Here is a 17,134-nt window from a genome sequence, read left to right as displayed (position 1 = left end):
AGAGCAGGCTCCATGCTGGGAGCCCGATGTGGGACTTGATCAGATCAAGTCCAAGATCAGGCCCTGAGCTGTACTAAACTGCTGAGCCGCATGGGCTGCCCTAATTCTTTCCTTTAAAATATTTTTGTCTGTCTGAAATTTCAAACATGTAGAGATACATCTTAATTTTGGTTATTTCCTTCCACTTTTTTCTTTAATTTTTTTTTTTACATATGTATATATACACACTTATTTAGAAGTTTTTATTATTTATTTATTTTTAAGATTTTATTTATTTATTCATGAGGGACAGGGAGAGAGGCAGAGACACAGGTAGAGGGAAAAGCAGGCTTCCAGCAAGGAGCCTGATGTGAGACTCCATTCTGGACCCTTGGATTCATGCCCTGAGCCAAAGGCAGGTAGGTGCTCAACTGCTGAGCCACTCAGGCGTCCCTATATAGAAGTTTTTAAAAGACTTTTAAATATAATTCCAATCTGACTTTCAACCCAAATTTGTAATTTTTAATGTTTTTTTTTTTTTTAGTGATCTGAAGCTGTCTTTCCCTACTAGACTCCCTATTCTTGAGAAGTTCAAGAATAAGCATTGTGGCTCATCTTTGTCTATTCAGTACCAACAGCTCTTTAATTTATTTAACAAATATTTGAGGGCTCCTTTTATCCTTGGTGCCATGATATGTGCTGGGAATATAGTGATGAGTGGGGCAAGGTGGGACACACAAACGAGATAGAGAGAGAGGCAGAGACACAGACAGGGAGAAGCAGGCTCCTTGCAGGAGGGAGCCTGATGCGGGACTCGATCCCGGGACTGGTATCATGTCCTGAGCCAAAAGCAGATGCTCAACCACTAAGCCACCCAGGTGTCTCTTAGGAAGACCTTTTGTGAAGTCTTTCTAAATAGCCCGGGCAAGAGATGATTATAGCTTGTAGATGATTGTAGCTTACAGTTGAATAGGAGACTAAAGAAGAGTATTGGGGATATGTATTAAAAGCAGATTCAGGGATGCCTGGGTGACTCAGCAGTTGAGTGCCTGCCTTTGGCCCAAGATGTGATCCTGCAGACCTGGGATCGAGTCCCACGTCGGGCTCCCTGCATGGAGCCTGCTTCCCTCTCTGCCTGTGTCTGCCTCTCTTTCTGTGGGTCTCTCATGAGTAAATAAATAAATAGAATCTTAAAAAAAAACTAAACTAAACTAAAGGTAGATTCACAAGGGCTTGCTGATGGTGTAGAGGAAAAGTGAAGAACTTAGAAAAACCCCTAGACTTTTGTCTTTAGCAACCAGACAGATGATGGTGCTAATTTCTGAGATGGGAAAGAGTGGGTGGAGTACATTAAAAGTTGGGAGATATAAAATTTTTGCTTCATTCTTGTTAGGTTAAAGCTTAGAGTGGGTAACCTAACTCTAGGAGAATTTGGTTAGAAAAGGAGGGAACGTAGTAGGACAAAGTTCTGGTTTTCACCATGAATCCCAAGCATCTTTTGTAGTTGAGCTTAGAAAAAACATGGAAAGATAAGGAAAGTGAGCTATTAGTGATATATTAGGAAAACCAGCGGAATGTGGTATCTCTGAAACCGAGACAGTTCCAAGAGTGGTTAACTTTGTCATGCTGCTGAGTGAGAGAAATGCCCACTGTGAATTTGCAGCGCAGTTATCATTGGTGACCTTGGCTATAATATTTTCATTGGAATGGTAAGGATGGATATATGATTGGAATGGTGAAGATGGATATATGATTGGACAGAATAATGTGAGGAACTGGCAGCTGTAGTCAACTTTTTAAAGTTGTACTCTGACAGAGAACAGAGAAGAGGCGGAGCTGCAGAAGAATATGGCTTCAAAAAATTTTTAATTTATTTTGGAACGGGTATGTACCCAAGTTCAAGGAGGGAAAGGGACAGACAGACTCTATACTGAGCTGCTTGGAGCCTGATGTGGGGCTCAATCTCATAACTCTGAGATCATGACCTGAACCCAAATCAAGAGTCAGGTGCTTAACTGAGTTCCCTAAGTGCCTCTTAAAAATTTTCTAATATTATGTTGATGATGTTTATATGTTGATGGATGGGAGAAATTGATTATGCTAGAGGAAGGAGGAGTAATTGAGCCTGCAAAGTCCTTGAGAATAACAGGAGTGGTATTACTAGCATAAATGAAAGGATTAATCTTTAATAGGAGCAGAGACACTTAGGGCAATGTTAAATTTTCATTTGGGATTTGTGGTCTTCACTTGAACATGAAACCAATTAATGATGGTTGTGTGTGTTTCTTTCCCCAGCAGTGCTGCTTGGGGCAGACACAGGAAGGTAGTTTTGTTTTGTTTTGTTTTGTTTTAAGTTAATTGAGGAATGAGTTTAACTAGCAGTGGGGCTTTGCCATATGAGTACCATGAAGGAACAAAAGCATCAATGTTAGCAAGGGAGTGATTGATAATGACACAATGGTGATGTACAATTAATCCAGCTAATAGCTGAATTTGGAGTACTAAATAGTGAACTTGATCTAAGGAGGTTGGAAATCTGAGAAACTTGAAATGGATTTCAGAGAAAGTACAGTTTTTGGTGATGACAAAATTATGTGTATGACCATAGGGATAAGAGCTTACAGTCTATAAATATTAGAAACAGTCTCTATCTCCTTACCTTTTTTAAAAAATTTAAAAATGTACAAAGATGACAGATGTAAGTAGCAGTCTCTCATAGGCCAAATATAGCCATTGCTATTAACATACTTTTTTCTTTTTACTAAATCAAGGTCTTAGTATGTAGTATACTGTTTTGTATTTTTTTTCTTAATTTATATTTCTTTCTTTCATTAGTTTCTTCCTTCCTTCCTTCCTCCCTTTCTCCCTTCCTCCCTTTCTCCCTCCCTCCTCCTTTCCTTCATAGGCTCTATGCCCAAGAGGGGCTTGAACTCACCACCTTGATAAGATCAAGACCAGAGTTGATATCAAGAGTGAGATGTTTAATTGACTGAACCACCAAGGCATCTGAGACATCTTATATTTTCTATGTGGCATTAAATATTCTTTTAAAATGTTTTCCTCTTTAGGGTTGGCTGGCTGAGTTGGTGAAGTGGGCAACTCTTGATCTTGGGAATATGAGTTTGAGCCCCACGTTGGGTATAGAAATTACTTAAATCTTTTTTAAAAATGAAATATTTAAATATTAAGTAGTATTAAATATTAATAGCATTTAATTTATATATTTAATATTTTTTAAAGTTTTATTTAAATAAAACTTATTTATACAATCTCTGTGTGGGGGTTGAACTCAAAACCCTGAGATCAAGAGTCTTATGCTCGGGATCCCTGGGTGGCGCAGCGGTTTGTCGCCTGCCTTTGGCCCAGGGCGCGATCCTGGAGACCCGGGATCGAATCCCACATCGGGCTCCCGGTGCACGGAGCCTGCTTCTCCCTCTGCCTATTTCTCTGTCTGTCTCTCTTTCTCTCTCTGACTATCATAAATAAATAAAAATTAAAAAAAAAATTAAAAAAAAAAAAGAGTCTTACGCTCTTTTGACTGAGCCAGCCAGGTACCCCTAAACTGTTCTTTGGTTGAATGTTTAAAAGTTGTTTCTGTTTTATACCACTATGTGCATGTGTGTGTGTACTGAATGGAATATCTTTGTATAACTTTTATATGAGTTTATTTCTCTAAGATAGATTTCCTGGAAAAAAGATCCTGGATCATAGTGTCTGAACTTTTCATATGCTTATGACTAAAGTGCTTCCCAGAAAGTTTGTTGTAAATTACTCTAGCACTGGCCCTGCATGGGGCAGCCAGATTCATCATATTCTCACCTTTAAAACAATCTTTTTTAAGAACGAAATAGGAAAATTAATTGTCCAATTTTATATTTTAATTTTACTTAACTTAAAAAAAAAAGATTTATTTATTTGTGAGAGACACAGAAAGAGAGGGAGGCAGAGGGAGAAGCAGGCTCCATGCAGGGAGCCCAATTCAGGACTTGATCCTGGGACTCCAGGATCACGCCCTAGGCTGAAGGCAGGCACTAAATCGCTGAGCCACCCAGGGAATCCCTACTTAACGTTTTATTAAGAAAATTTTCAAATGGAAAGTTGAAGTATAATTACATTCCCACTACTGAGATTTTACAATTGTTAATATTGCTGTTACCAAAATCTTGAGTTTGCATCTGCTAAAAATAACATTCTTTTACTATTCTACCAGAGAAGATGTTAATTCCTTGGTATCTAACATTCATATTTCCTCAGGTTTATTAGCCTTTTGGGAGAGCAGAATCTACTTAAGGTTTACAAATTGCATATGAATGTTATTTTTAGTCATTTAAAATTTACAGTGGTTCTCTCACACGCACCCTTTTTTTTTTTTTTCTTTTTGACACTGAAAATCTTGGAGATTTCTTTATGGTGGTGCTTTTTATAATTCTTGTAAACTAGGAGTTTATGTGTAAAGGTTTGACTAGATTCAGGATAAATGTTTTTTTTTTTTTTTAATTTTTATTTATTTATGATAGTCACAGAGAGAGAGAGAGAGGCAGAGACACAGGCAGAGGGAGAAGCAGGCTCCATGCACCGGGAGCCCGACGAGGGAATCGATCCCGGGTCTCCAGGATCGCGCCCTGGGCCAAAGGCAGGCGCCAAACCGCTGCGCCACCCAGGGATCCCAGGATAAATGTTTTTGACAAAAAGACTTGTAGTATATGTTTCATATTCAGTGATTAATAAATGTGTAATAATATCAGGTTGTCCTCAACTGTTAGCAATGCTAGGTCATTTGATCGTTGCCTGCATTAGTTATTTCATTGGGGGGTTGTAGAAAGTTGATTTTCCTAATTGCCAGCTTTAAATTTGGTTAGCTAATATTCTACTAGAAAGAAGAGTTTTCCATCATCAACTGGAATGAAAATTACTTACTATCAGAGTAAATATTTGGTTTAATAGTCCCCTCCAATGGCAATAATGATTTTTTCCTTTCTCTTCTTTTATGATTGAATGTGTGGATCTTAGCCAACTTGGGCTACCATAACAAAATACCATAAAGTAGATGGCATAAACAACAGAAATTAGTTTTCTCACGAAGTTCTGGAGGTTGGGGACTTCAAGTTACAGCTTCAAAAGTAATTTGAGCTTTGTCTCTGTTGTTTAATATTCTTGTGGTTAAAATAACATTTATGCAAACTTGGATTTGCATGTTGGATTTTATAAAAGTGTTTAGGTGGAAAATTAGTCTTAAGTGGTAGAAGTGATGTTTTTTTTATTGGTGCCCCAATAAATATTAAAAATGAACAAAAAAATTTTTTTTTTTAAAGGGACATGGAGGGACACCTGGGTGGCTCAGAGGTTGACCATCTGCCTTTGGCTCAGGGCGTGATCCTGTTCCGGGATCCAGTCCTGCATCAGGCTCCCTGCAAAGAGCCTGCTTTTCCCTCTATCTCTTTGCCTCTCTATCTGTGTCTGTCATGAATAAATAAATAAAATCTTTTTTTTTTTTTTTTTTTTTTTTAAAGGGACGGGGATCCCTGGGTGGCGCAGCAGTTTAGCGCCTGCCTTTGGCCCAGGGCGCGATCCTGGAGACCCGAGATCGAGTCCCACGTCGGGCTCCCAGTGCATGGAGCCTGCTTCTCCCTCTTTCTATGTCTCTGTCTCTCTCTCTCTCTCTCTCTGTGACTATCATAAATAAATTAAAAATAAAAAAAGAAGGGACTTGGAAATGCCTTAATTTGACTTAGACCTTTTTTGAGAGAGAGAGAGGCAGAGGGAGAAGCAGGCTCCCTGCAGGGAGCCCAATGCAGGACTGAATCCCAGGACCCCGGGATCACGTCCTGAGCCAAAGGCAGTTGCTCAATCACTGAGCCACCCAAGTACCCCCGACAAATACAGACCTGAAATTGAGACAAAATTTTATTTTCCTAAAGAAGGGAAATGACAAAAAAAAAAAAAAAAGAAGGAGAAGAAGAAGAAGAAAGAAAAGAAATCATTCTTGAATTCTTGGAATAAATCCAGTAATTTTTTAAAGATTTTATTTATTCATGAGAGACACACAGAGAGAGACAGAGACATAGGCAGAGGGAGAAGCAGTCTCCCTGTGGGGAACCCACTGTGGGACTCGATCTCAGGACTGCAGGATCACGACCTGAGAGCCCAAGGCAGACGCTCAGCCGCTGAGCCATCCAGGCATCCCTGTGAAAATTTTTTCAAAGAAGAAATACAGAGTAAAAGCTTTTGTTGTTGTTGTTTTTTGTTTTTGTTTTGTTTTGTTTTGTTTTGTTTTGTTTTGTTTTTGGTGGACCATGAAGTTTATTGAGTGATAAGCACCCGAAGTGGGAGGGGACCTGAGAGGGTTGGCCCAGAGTAAAAGTTTTCTTTTTTTTTTCTTTTTAAATTATTTACTGAGAGAGAGAGAGAGAGGGAGAGTGCGAGCACGCATGGTGGGAAAGAGAGGGAGAGAGTTTTAAGTGGACTGTATGCTGAGCATAGAGCCTAATGTGGAAGAGATCACAAGCTGAGCCAAAACCAAGAGATGGTTGCTTAACCAGCCACCCACGCATCCCAGAGTAAAAGTTATCCATACTTACTCTTTTCTTCCTCTCCTCAGTCCTAATCCTTTCTTTCAGTAGTAACTTTGAATAATTTTTTATGCATTTATATATTTAGTAAATACAGGAATTTTCAGTTTATGAACTTTATAAATTTGAACAAGTGTACAACCACACTAAAAGTATTTCAGCTCTGTGTGTGGTGACAGTTACTGTAAAGGAAAGCTTGCGCAGTATCACAAGACTTAAGAACAAGTTTTTGACATCCTTTGCTCCCACAGATGCATAGCTTCTTACATTATCAGCATTCCCTACAAACCACCAAGATATACGGTTACATTTGTTAAAATATGAACGTACACTGATAGATCATAATCACCCAAAGTCCATACCTTAAGGTTCACTCTTGGTGGTTTTTATTCTGGAAACAATGTATGTAATGACATGTGTTCATCATTATAATTCTTATAGAGTATTTTCTTTTCTTTCTTTTTTTTTAATGTTTATTTATTAGTAGTCTCCACACCCTACATGGGGCATGAACTCATGACCCCAGTATCAAAAGTTGCATGCTCTTCCAACTGAGCCAACCAGGCACACTCTCCCGCTCCCGCCCAGTGTATTTTCATTGCCCTAAAACTTCTTTGTGTCATCCTGTTTCCATCCCACCACCACTACTGCTGACCTTTTTACTGTCTCCATAGTTTTGCTTTTGCAGAATGGCATATAGTTGGAATTTCACAATATGTAGCGTTTTCATTTTGGCTTCTTTCACTTAGCAATAAGCATTTAAGTTTCCTCTGTATCTTTGTGGCTTCATAGCTATTTATTTTTATTATATATTTGTTGCATATGTAATTAATATATATTTAATATTCTGTTATCTGAATATATTACAGTTTATCCCTTCATCTACTGAAGTACCTCTTGGTTGCCTCCAAGTTTTGGCAATCATGAATAAAGCTGCTATAAACATCTGTGCGCAGGTTTTTGTGTGGATGTTAGTTTTCAACTCCTTTGGGTAAATAATTAGGGAGTATGATTGTTGTATCATATGGTAAAGAGTATGTTTAGTTCTTTTTTTTTTTTTTTTTGTATGTTTAGTTCTGAAGGAAACCACAACTCAGTTTTCCAAAGTGACAGCATAATTTTGTACTCCCACCACCATTGATTGAGAGTTTCTGCTGCTCCATATCCTTGCCAGCATTTGGTCCAGATTTTGGCTGTTCTAATAGTGTTGTTTTTTGTTTGTTTGTTTGTTTGTTTTTTAAGGATTTTATTTATCCATTCATGAGAGACACACACAGAGAGAGAGAGAGAGAGAGAGAGAGAGAGAGAGGCAGAGACACAGGCAGAAGGAGAAGCTCCATGCAGGGAGCCCGATGCAGGATTTGACCTCCTGTCTCCAGGATCATGCCCTGGGCTGAAGGCGGTGCTAAACCACCGAGCCACCTGGGCTGCCCCAGTATCTCATTGTTTTAGTTTGCATTTCCCCCATGGCATATGAAGTGGACCATCTTTTCCTATGCTTATTTGCAATCTATATATCTTGTTTGGTCAGATGTCTGTTAAGTTCATTTTTTAATTGTGTTTTCTTACTCAGTTTTATGAATTCTTTGTGTTTTTTGAGTAATAGTCCTTTATCAGATACGTCTTTTGCAGATATTTTCTCACAGTCCCTTTTTTCATTATTCTTGTGACAAAACTGTCCTTTGCAGAGTAGTTTTTTATTTTAATGAAGTCCTACTTACCACTTCTTTCTTTCACGGATTGTACCTTGGTATTATATCTAAAAAGTCATAGGTATATCAAGTTTATCTAGATTTTCCCCCTTTGCTCTTTTCTAGTTTTTTACTTCTGTATTTTACATTTACATCTCTAATCCATTTTTTAAAGATTTTATTTATTCATGAGAGAGACACAGAGAGAGAGGCAGAGACACAGGCAGAGGGAGAAGCAGGGAGCCCAACGTGGGACTCGATCTCGGGTCTCCAGGATCAGGCCTGGGCCAAAGGTGGCGCTAAACCACTGTGTCACTGGGGCTGCCCCTCTAATCCATTTTGAGTTAATTTTCCTGAAGGGTGTTGTAAGGTTTGTGTCTAGGTTCTCTTTTTTTTTTTTTTTTTGCATGTGTGTATCTAGTTTCAGAAATATTTGTTGAAAAGACAGTGCTCTGTTGTATTTCCTTTGTTCTTTTGTCAAGTTGACTATATTATATTTATGTGGGTCTATTTCTGGGTTGTCTATTCTGTTTCATGGATCCCTTTGTTCTTTGGCCAATACCATTTTTTGATTACTGTAGCTTTACTGTAAATCTTGAAGCTCACTCCTCCATTTTTTTAGTTCTTTGATATCATTCATCAGAGCTTTGTAAGTTTTCTTCATATAGTTCTTGCACATATTTTGTTAGATTTATATACCTCAGTATGTTGGCTTGTTGGTGCTATTTTTTTTTTTTTAAGATTTTATTTATTCATGAGAGAGAGAGAGAGAGAAAGGCAGAAGGAGAAGCAGGCTCCGTGCAGGGAGCCTGATGTGGGAATTGATCCCGGGTCTCCAGGATCACGCCCTGGGCTGAAGATGGTGCTAAACCGCTGAACCACCCAGGCTGCCCTGTTGGTGCTAAAGTTAAATAGTATTGTGTTTAAACCGCTGAACCACCCAGGCTGCCCTTTTGGTGCTAATGTTAAATAGTATTGTGTTTTAATGTTAAATTCCAATTGTTCATTGCTGATATATAAGAAAATGGTTGACTTTCATATGTTTACCATGTATCCTGCAACCTTCCTGTAATTGCTTATTCTTAGAATTAACTTTTGTCATGTTTTTGCAGATTTCTACAAAGGTGTCATTTGCAAACAAAGTTTTATTTTTTCTTCCTCAACTTGTATATGTTTTCTTATTGCAGTAGCTAGAACTAGTGTAATTTTGAAAAGGAGTGGTAAGAGGGGATATCCTTGCCTTATACCTGATCTTAACTGAGAAAGCTTTGAGTTTCTCACCATTGAGTATGTTAGCTGTAAGGTTTTTTTTGTAAATACTACTTATCAAGTTAAGAAAGTTCCATTCTATTCCTAGTGTGTAGAGTGTTTTTGTGCATGGGTTTTGGATTTTGTGAAATTCTTTTTCTGCATCTATTGATGTGATTGTGTGGTTTTTGTTGTAGCCTGTTGATGTGATTGGGTTATGTTAATTGATTTTTTGAACATTGAGCCAGCATGTATACCCAGGATAAATTCCACTTGTCATGGTATACAATTGACCCTTGAACAACACAGAGTTGAATTGCACAGATTCTCTTATGCATTTTTGACAAATATAATACAGTGGTGTGAATGTATTTTCTCTCCCTTTTGGCCTTGTTAGTATTTTCTTTTGTCTAGCTTACTTTGTCATAAGAATACAGCATTAATGCATGTAACATGCAAATTAAGTGTTTATTGATTGTGTTACTAGTAAGGCGTCTGGTCAGTAGTGGGCTATTATTAATACTTAAGTTTTGGGGGCATCCAAAGCTACATGCAGATACCCAACTGTGCAGGGTATTGGCATCCTTGACCCTCATGTTGTTCAAGGGTAACCATATGATTCTCTTCATTGTTGGAGTAAAGTTGCTAATTTTTTTTGAGGATTTTTGCGGACATGTTCATGAGAGACCCTGGTCTGTACTTGTCGTGTGTGTTTGGTAATACTGGCCTCATAGAATGAGTTAGGAAATACTTCCTGCTTTGCTTCTACCTTACAAAAGAGATTATAAGAGGTAGAGAACTGGCATAATTTCTTCTTTAAATATTTGGTAGAATTCATCATTAACAGTATCTGTGGCTGGTGCTTTTTCTTCTGTAAAGTTATTCATTTTTTTTTTAAGATTTTATTTATTTATTCATGAGAGACACACAGAGAGAGAGGCAGAATCATAGAAAGAGGGAGGAGAAGCAGGCTCCATGCAGAGAGCCTGATGTGGGACTCCATCCCGGGACTCTGGGATCACGCCCTAAGCAGAAGGCAGATGCTCATCCACTGAGCCACCCAGGTGCCCCAAAGTTATTCATTATTGATTCAATTTCCTTAATACATATAATCCTATTTAGTCTCTTCAGATAGTCTGTCTTCAGTTTTGGCAGATGGTGTCTATTAAGGAATCCGTTCACTTCTTAGATTATCAGATTTGTGAGCATAGTGTTGTTTGCAATATTACCTTGTCCTTTTAATGTCTGTGGGATTAGTGGAGATGGGTCTCTCATTTGTGGTATTTAGTAATTTGTGTTTTCTCTCTTTTTTCTTAGTCTGTCTAGAGGTTTATCAATTTAGTTGATTATTTCAAAGAACCAATTTTTGGTTTAGTTGGCTTTTCTATTTCTTATTTTCAGTTTAATTGAATTCAGTTTAACTTTTCTCATTTTCATTGCTCCATCTTTTAAATTATTTTCCTTTTACTTTGTTTATAATTTGTTCCGTTTCTGGTTTCATAGGTGGAATCTTAGATTATTAATTTTGACTTTTTTCTGATATGCATTCAATGTGAATCTCCCTCAAAGTACTATTCTTATCACATCCTGTAGATTTTGATAAGTTGTCTTTTTGTTTCATTTAGTTCAGAATATTTTTAAGTTTCTATTAAGATGTCTTCTCTGACAAATGTGTTATTTAGAAGCGTGTTGTTTAATCTCCAAGTGTTTTGAGGTTTTCTAGTTCTCTTTGCATCATTGATTTCTAGTTTTTTTTTTTGTTTTTTTTGTTTTTTTTTAAGATTTTGTTTATTCATGAGAGGCAGAGATAATAGGCAGAGGGAGAAGCAGACTCCCTGCGAGGAGCCTGATGTGGGACTCAATCCCAGAACCCTGGGATCATGACCTGAGCCAAAAGCAGATGCTCAACCACTGAGCCACCCAGGTGCCCCGATATGTATTTTATTTTTACTTATTTTTAAAATATTTTATTTTTAAGTAATTTCTACAACCAGTGTGGGGTTTGAGCTCACAAACCTGAGATCAAGAGTTGCATGCTCTACCGTTTGAGCCAGCCAGGTGTCCCTGATTTCCAACATAATTCCATTGTGGCCTAAAAGTATACTTTCTATGATTCTTGTTCTTTTGAATTTGTGCTTTATGGCCCAGAGTATGGTCTAGTGAATGTTCTATGTAAACTTGAGAAGAGTGTATGTTCTGCTACTGTTGCATAAGTAGTCTGTAGATGTACATTAGATTCAATTTAGTGTTTGTTGATCAATCCATCTATGCCTGCCTACTGGATGTATTAAATAGTGGTAGAGAGATGTTAAAGTTTGACGATAGTTGTGGATTCATCTGTTTCTCATTATAGTGTTTTTTTTTTTAAGGTCTTATTTATTTGACAAAGCATGAGAAAGCATAAGCAGAGGGAATGAATGGGTAGAGGGAGAAGCAGACTCCCCACTGAGCTGGAGCCTGATGTGAGACTTGATCCCAGGACTCTGAGATCATGCGCTGAGCCAAAGGCAGACGTTTAACTGACTGGCACCCTCTCATTACAGTTTTGTTCTTACTGCCTTATGTATTTTGATATTCCATTTTTTAAAAATTGTTTATTTATTTTAGAGAGGGAGAGGGGCAGAGGGAAAGGGAGAGCAAGAATCTCAAGCAGACTCCCTGTTAAATATGGAGCCCAATGTGGGGTCGATCTCACAACCCTGAGATTGTGACCGGAGCCAAAATCAGGAATTGGATGCTTAAACGATTGAGCCACCCAGACACCTCTGAAACTCCATTGTTACACTGATATATACTTTAAGGATTTTTTTAAAAGATTTATTTATTTTGGTGGGGGAGAGGGAGAGGGAATCCTCAAGCAGACTCCGTGCCGAGTGTGGGACACAGTGTGGGGCTTGATCCCAGGACCCTAAGATCATGACCTGAGCCAAAATCAAGAGTCAGACGCTTAACTGAGAGCCACCCACCCAGCTGCACCCCCCGCCCCTTTGGCTTTTTTGAATAGTGCTGCCATGAAATGAGTGTGCAGATTGAGACCCTGCTTTTTGAGCATGCACTTGGAAGTGGAATTGCTTGATCACATGGTCAGTCCATTTTCATTTTTTAAAAAAGATTTTGTTTATTCATTTGACTGAAAGTAAGAGAGCATAAGCGGGGGGGGGGGGGTGGTGGGAGAGGGAGAAACATACTCCCTTCTGAGCAGGAAGCCGAATGTGGGGCCTGATTTCAGGATGCTGGGATCATGACCTGAGCCAAAGGCAGACACTCAACTGACTGAGCTACTCAGGTGCCCCTGTTTTCAATTTTTTGATGAACAACTTACTGTTTTCCACTGTGGCTGCACTGTTTTACATTCCCACCAGTAGTGCACAAGGTCCCGGTCTCTCCACATCTATGTCAACGCTTGTTATTTTCAGTTTTTTTGATAGTAGCCATCCTGATAGATCTGTGTATCATATTGCGTGGGTTTTTTTTTTTTTTTAAGATTTTATTTATTTATTCATGAGAGACTCACAGAGACATAAGCAGAGAGAGAAGCAGGCTCCATGCAGGGAGCCCCATGTGGGACGCGATCCCTGGACTCTAGGATCATGCCCTGAGCTGAAGGCAGATGCTCAGCCACTGAGCCACCCAGGCATCCCTTGGAGATTCTATTCTATCTTTTTCATTTGTTTTTCCTTTGATTACGGTTTTTAGAGTTTCTATTGACATTTTTTCTAACTTATGGACTCACTTTTTGTTTGTGTTCACTTACTAATAAGCCCATCAAAGGCATTTCTAATTTCTGTTACCATATTTTTTAAAATTATCTAGCATATTATTTTAATTCCTTCTTGGAGTTACCATCTCTCTGCTAACATTACCCATTTGATTTGGATGTTGTCAGCTTTTTCCTTAATGGCACTTAGCATATTAACCGTAGTTTAAATTTTTAGTCTAATTCTAGCATTTCTACCTTCTGAGTCTTTTTCTGTGGTTTTGTTTTTTAGTATGCCTTAATTTTTTTTTTTTCTTTTGAAAGCCAAAGCCATACATGATGTCATGGGTAAAAGGAACTGAAGTAAATAAATAGGCCTTTGGTGTGAGACTTTATGTCTATCTGTCCAGGGAGGATTAGTCTCTGTTTACTGTTTGCTGTATATATCAGAATCCAAAATCTCTGATGCTCTTGTTTTTGTCTTCCCTGTTGCCTCTGAGGCTCCTTAGAGACATCTTAAGTCAGGCCTGAGACATGTGGTTCTTTGAGTTGTAATCCCCTGTTATTACACAGGAGGCCTATTGAAGTGGTGGTTTGAGGAGGGGAAGCATTCTGTAGTCCTGTAATTGGGTCTTAGTGTTTTAGGGAGTCTACACCCCTAAGCTTCAAAAGTACTTCTCATTCTCCCTCCCCCTCATATAATACTGGAAGACTAGAGGGGTTTGGAATAGGGTACTTCTCTTCCCTCAGGTTGGTTAGATACGTTAAGACCCCTGTTGGAAGTTTCTCTTGAGGACAGGCCTTGGAAATCAGAAAACTCTAGGTTTATTTCAAAATGGCTTCTTTACCTTCCCCCTGCTAGGAGCATGAGGGCATTTTCTTCTGATTTTCACTGTGAGAACCAGTAGGGATCCTGGAGGTAAAAACTGAACAAAAGCAGGAAGGCCCCTTGAGAGTTTTTCAGTCTCAAATTCATCCAGACTGTGCCTCCAGCAGTTTGTCAATTACAGTTTAGGCTTTCCTGCCTGGGTAATGCTTCATACTTGTGAGCTTTTGCCCTGGTAAGTTTGAGTTTTATTTTCTGCCCATTGTGTATCCATGATTTGGGGGCAGCATTTTGTCCTGTGGCTTCAATTCTCTGATGGATTTTAGAAGAGATGATTTCCAGTGTGTTTAGCTTCTTTCTTTTGTGGATGGGAGTGATGATTTCTAAGTTTTTACATGCTGGATTGGAAACCAGAAATAAACTCCTTTATTTTTGTTTGTAGCATTCTATTAAATGCTACAACCTTGTGAATAGTATGAGTACTCAGTAAATATTCATGGAATTAATATGTTCAGAACTTTAATTATTCCAAATTACATATTGTCTGAAGTATGAGGACAGAAGTCCAAAAAATAAAATTTTAATGACAGACTGTTTTTTTTTTGTTTTTTTTTTTAATTTTTATTTATTTATGATAGTCACAGAGAGAGAGAGAGAGAGAGAGAGAGAGAGAGAGAGAGGCAGAGACATAGGCAGAGGGAGAAGCAGGCTCCATGCACCGGGAGCCCGACGTGGGATTCGATCCCGCGTCTCCAGGATCGCGCCCTGGGCCAAAGGCAGGTGCCAAACCACTGCGCCACCCAGGGATCCCATGACAGACTGTTTTAATTGGAAAGGCTGTCATTTCCTGGTTCTCTATAGCTGTACTTGTCCAATACTGTAGCCACTAGCCACATGTGATTTTTTTTTTCAAGTTTTAAAAAATTGTTCTTGATTTTTTAGAATGTACAATTCAGCAGTCATTAGTATATTCACACACAAAGTTGTGCAACTCTTACCACTATGTAATTTCAGAACATTTCATCTCCCCTAAAATAATTCTCATGCCCATTAGCAGATCCTTCCCATCTCTCCCTTCCCTCTCCTTTCTTAACAGCCAATAATTTACTTTCTATATCTGTGAATTTGAATATCACATGTGGCTTTTGAACACATGTAATGTGGGTAATCCAAATCGAAATGTGAATATGATTTGTAAATTAAACACTGAATTTTGAAGACGTGAGCTTTTTTTTTTAATAGATGTAATGAGCACAGTGTTTTTTTTTATTTTTATTTTTTTATTTTTTTATTTTTATTTATTTATGATAGTCACAGAGAGAGAGAGAGAGAGAGAGGCAGAGACAAAGGCAGAGGGAGAAGCAGGCTCCATGCACTGGGAGCCCGATGTGGGATTCGATCCCAGGTTCCAGGATCTCACCCTGGGCCAAAGGCAGGCGCTAAACTGCTGCGCCACCCAGGGGTCCCCAAGACGTGAGCTTTTTACAAAATGAAAATATCTCAGGAAATTTTATTTTGATTGCATGTTATTCTTTTTAGTGTGATTAGTAGAAAATTTTGTGGCTCATATTAGCTATCTGTTAGAACCGATCTAGAACTTGTATTTAGTGAGTATCGTAAATGTTCCCCATGGCTTCAGTTTCCTTCTACTCTGTTTCCATGTCAGCCTGTTTTGGATTTGTGACATGCCCTAACCTTCAGAATTTTTTTTTTTTTTTTAATAACTGCTTGGAAGGTGGAAATCTTTCTTAAAAGGGAAATCCTATAAGGGAATCTTTCTTATAAGGCCCTGAGGGGCCTTAGTAGGGGAAAATAAGTCATTCATATTAAATTCGGGGAAAACAATGGCAACTATTAAACCTTTTCATCTGCATTTTCAGCAAATTTTAGGGAGAATTGAATTTCACATTTATTTGCATGATACTGATAAACAGTGCTCCTAAATTTTGGTTCTTGTGATTTGACTGGGAAACAAACCAATAGTTTCTTTATAGCATATGAGAATGTGAGAATGTTCTGTAATGTTAGGGGTAATTCAGAGTTATATTTGTCTATCTGAAATTTAGATTGAAATTTTGTTTTAGAATAAATTTTACAGAATAAATACACGTGAGAATAATGTGACAAGGGCTCCTTAAAAAACAACAACAACCAATATTTGCTTTAGGTGGAAGTTTTCTGCTCCTACATCATTGTCAAAAGTCAACATATTCCAATGTTAAATGACCACTATACATTCAGCATTTATTCTATACTGTTTTATATACTGTATTCGTTAAAGTCCCCCAGGAACTGTATATAGTAAGTACTATGATAATCCCCAGTTGATAGAGGATGAAACTGAGTTTCATAGTTGTTAATTAACTTTCTTGAGGTCACATGTTAGTTTAAACAGGTTAAGTAACAATGTATTTAGCGCTTTTATGATGAAATCTTAGTTTTTAGTTTTTCTCACTAGAATGTAAGCTCTAAGTGGGCAAGGACTTAGTTTTGTTGACTTTAACACTTGAGATTTCTTTCTGGCATATAGTATACTCAAGGAATTTGAAAGATTTTTGTGATGATGATGTCAATTCACCAAGAGATGTGCCATGGCTTTGGAAATCTATTAGAATTGCTTTAAATTCCACACTATTGCTTATTGGCAGTAATGCTAATTTACCAAATTCAGATTAGGTGTGATCTTATGTGCTATTTTGCATATTTTGTATTACATTTTAATAGTTCATTTAAAATTTTTACTAGGAACTGTAGCTTCTATTCATCTCTTTTCCTTTTACATGTTAGAAACACATTGGAGCCACAAAGGAACATCAGAAAAACCAGGACTACCAGAGGCCCCCCTGTGTGTTTAGTTGAGTTGGGAGAAGAAAGTATAGAAAAGCAATTTTGTAGCTGTCCTCACAAAAAATGTGTAACACAGTTCTTCAAGGTTTCATACCAAAGCCATAGTGTTCCTGGTCATTAAGATGAATAACACATTGTTTTGGTATTTATTTTTAGGAATAACATTTCCTTCTTATACTGGAAACAGAGCTGTGAAAAGAAATTTCTAAAATAGGGCTTTGAAATCAAAGGTTTTTGTAACTAACATTATTAGAGAAAGGGTAACTATGCTGCTGCT

General features: G+C 38.0%; 1 protein-coding gene across 6 annotated transcripts in view; it reads left to right on the top strand.

The window, feature by feature from the left end:
- UBE2K (ubiquitin conjugating enzyme E2 K) overlaps window positions 1-17,134 on the top strand; it is a 68,132-nt gene that overhangs the window by 15,072 nt on the left and 35,926 nt on the right. The gene's annotated exons all lie outside the window — the stretch shown is intronic.

The sequence above is a fragment of the Canis lupus genome, chromosome 2 (genome assembly GCF_048164855.1).
Source record: "Canis lupus baileyi chromosome 2, mCanLup2.hap1, whole genome shotgun sequence".
Taxonomy (NCBI): domain Eukaryota; kingdom Metazoa; phylum Chordata; class Mammalia; order Carnivora; family Canidae; genus Canis; species Canis lupus.
Note: the sequence above shows the minus strand (reverse complement) of the source record. Positions and strands in the feature narration are given on the sequence as shown.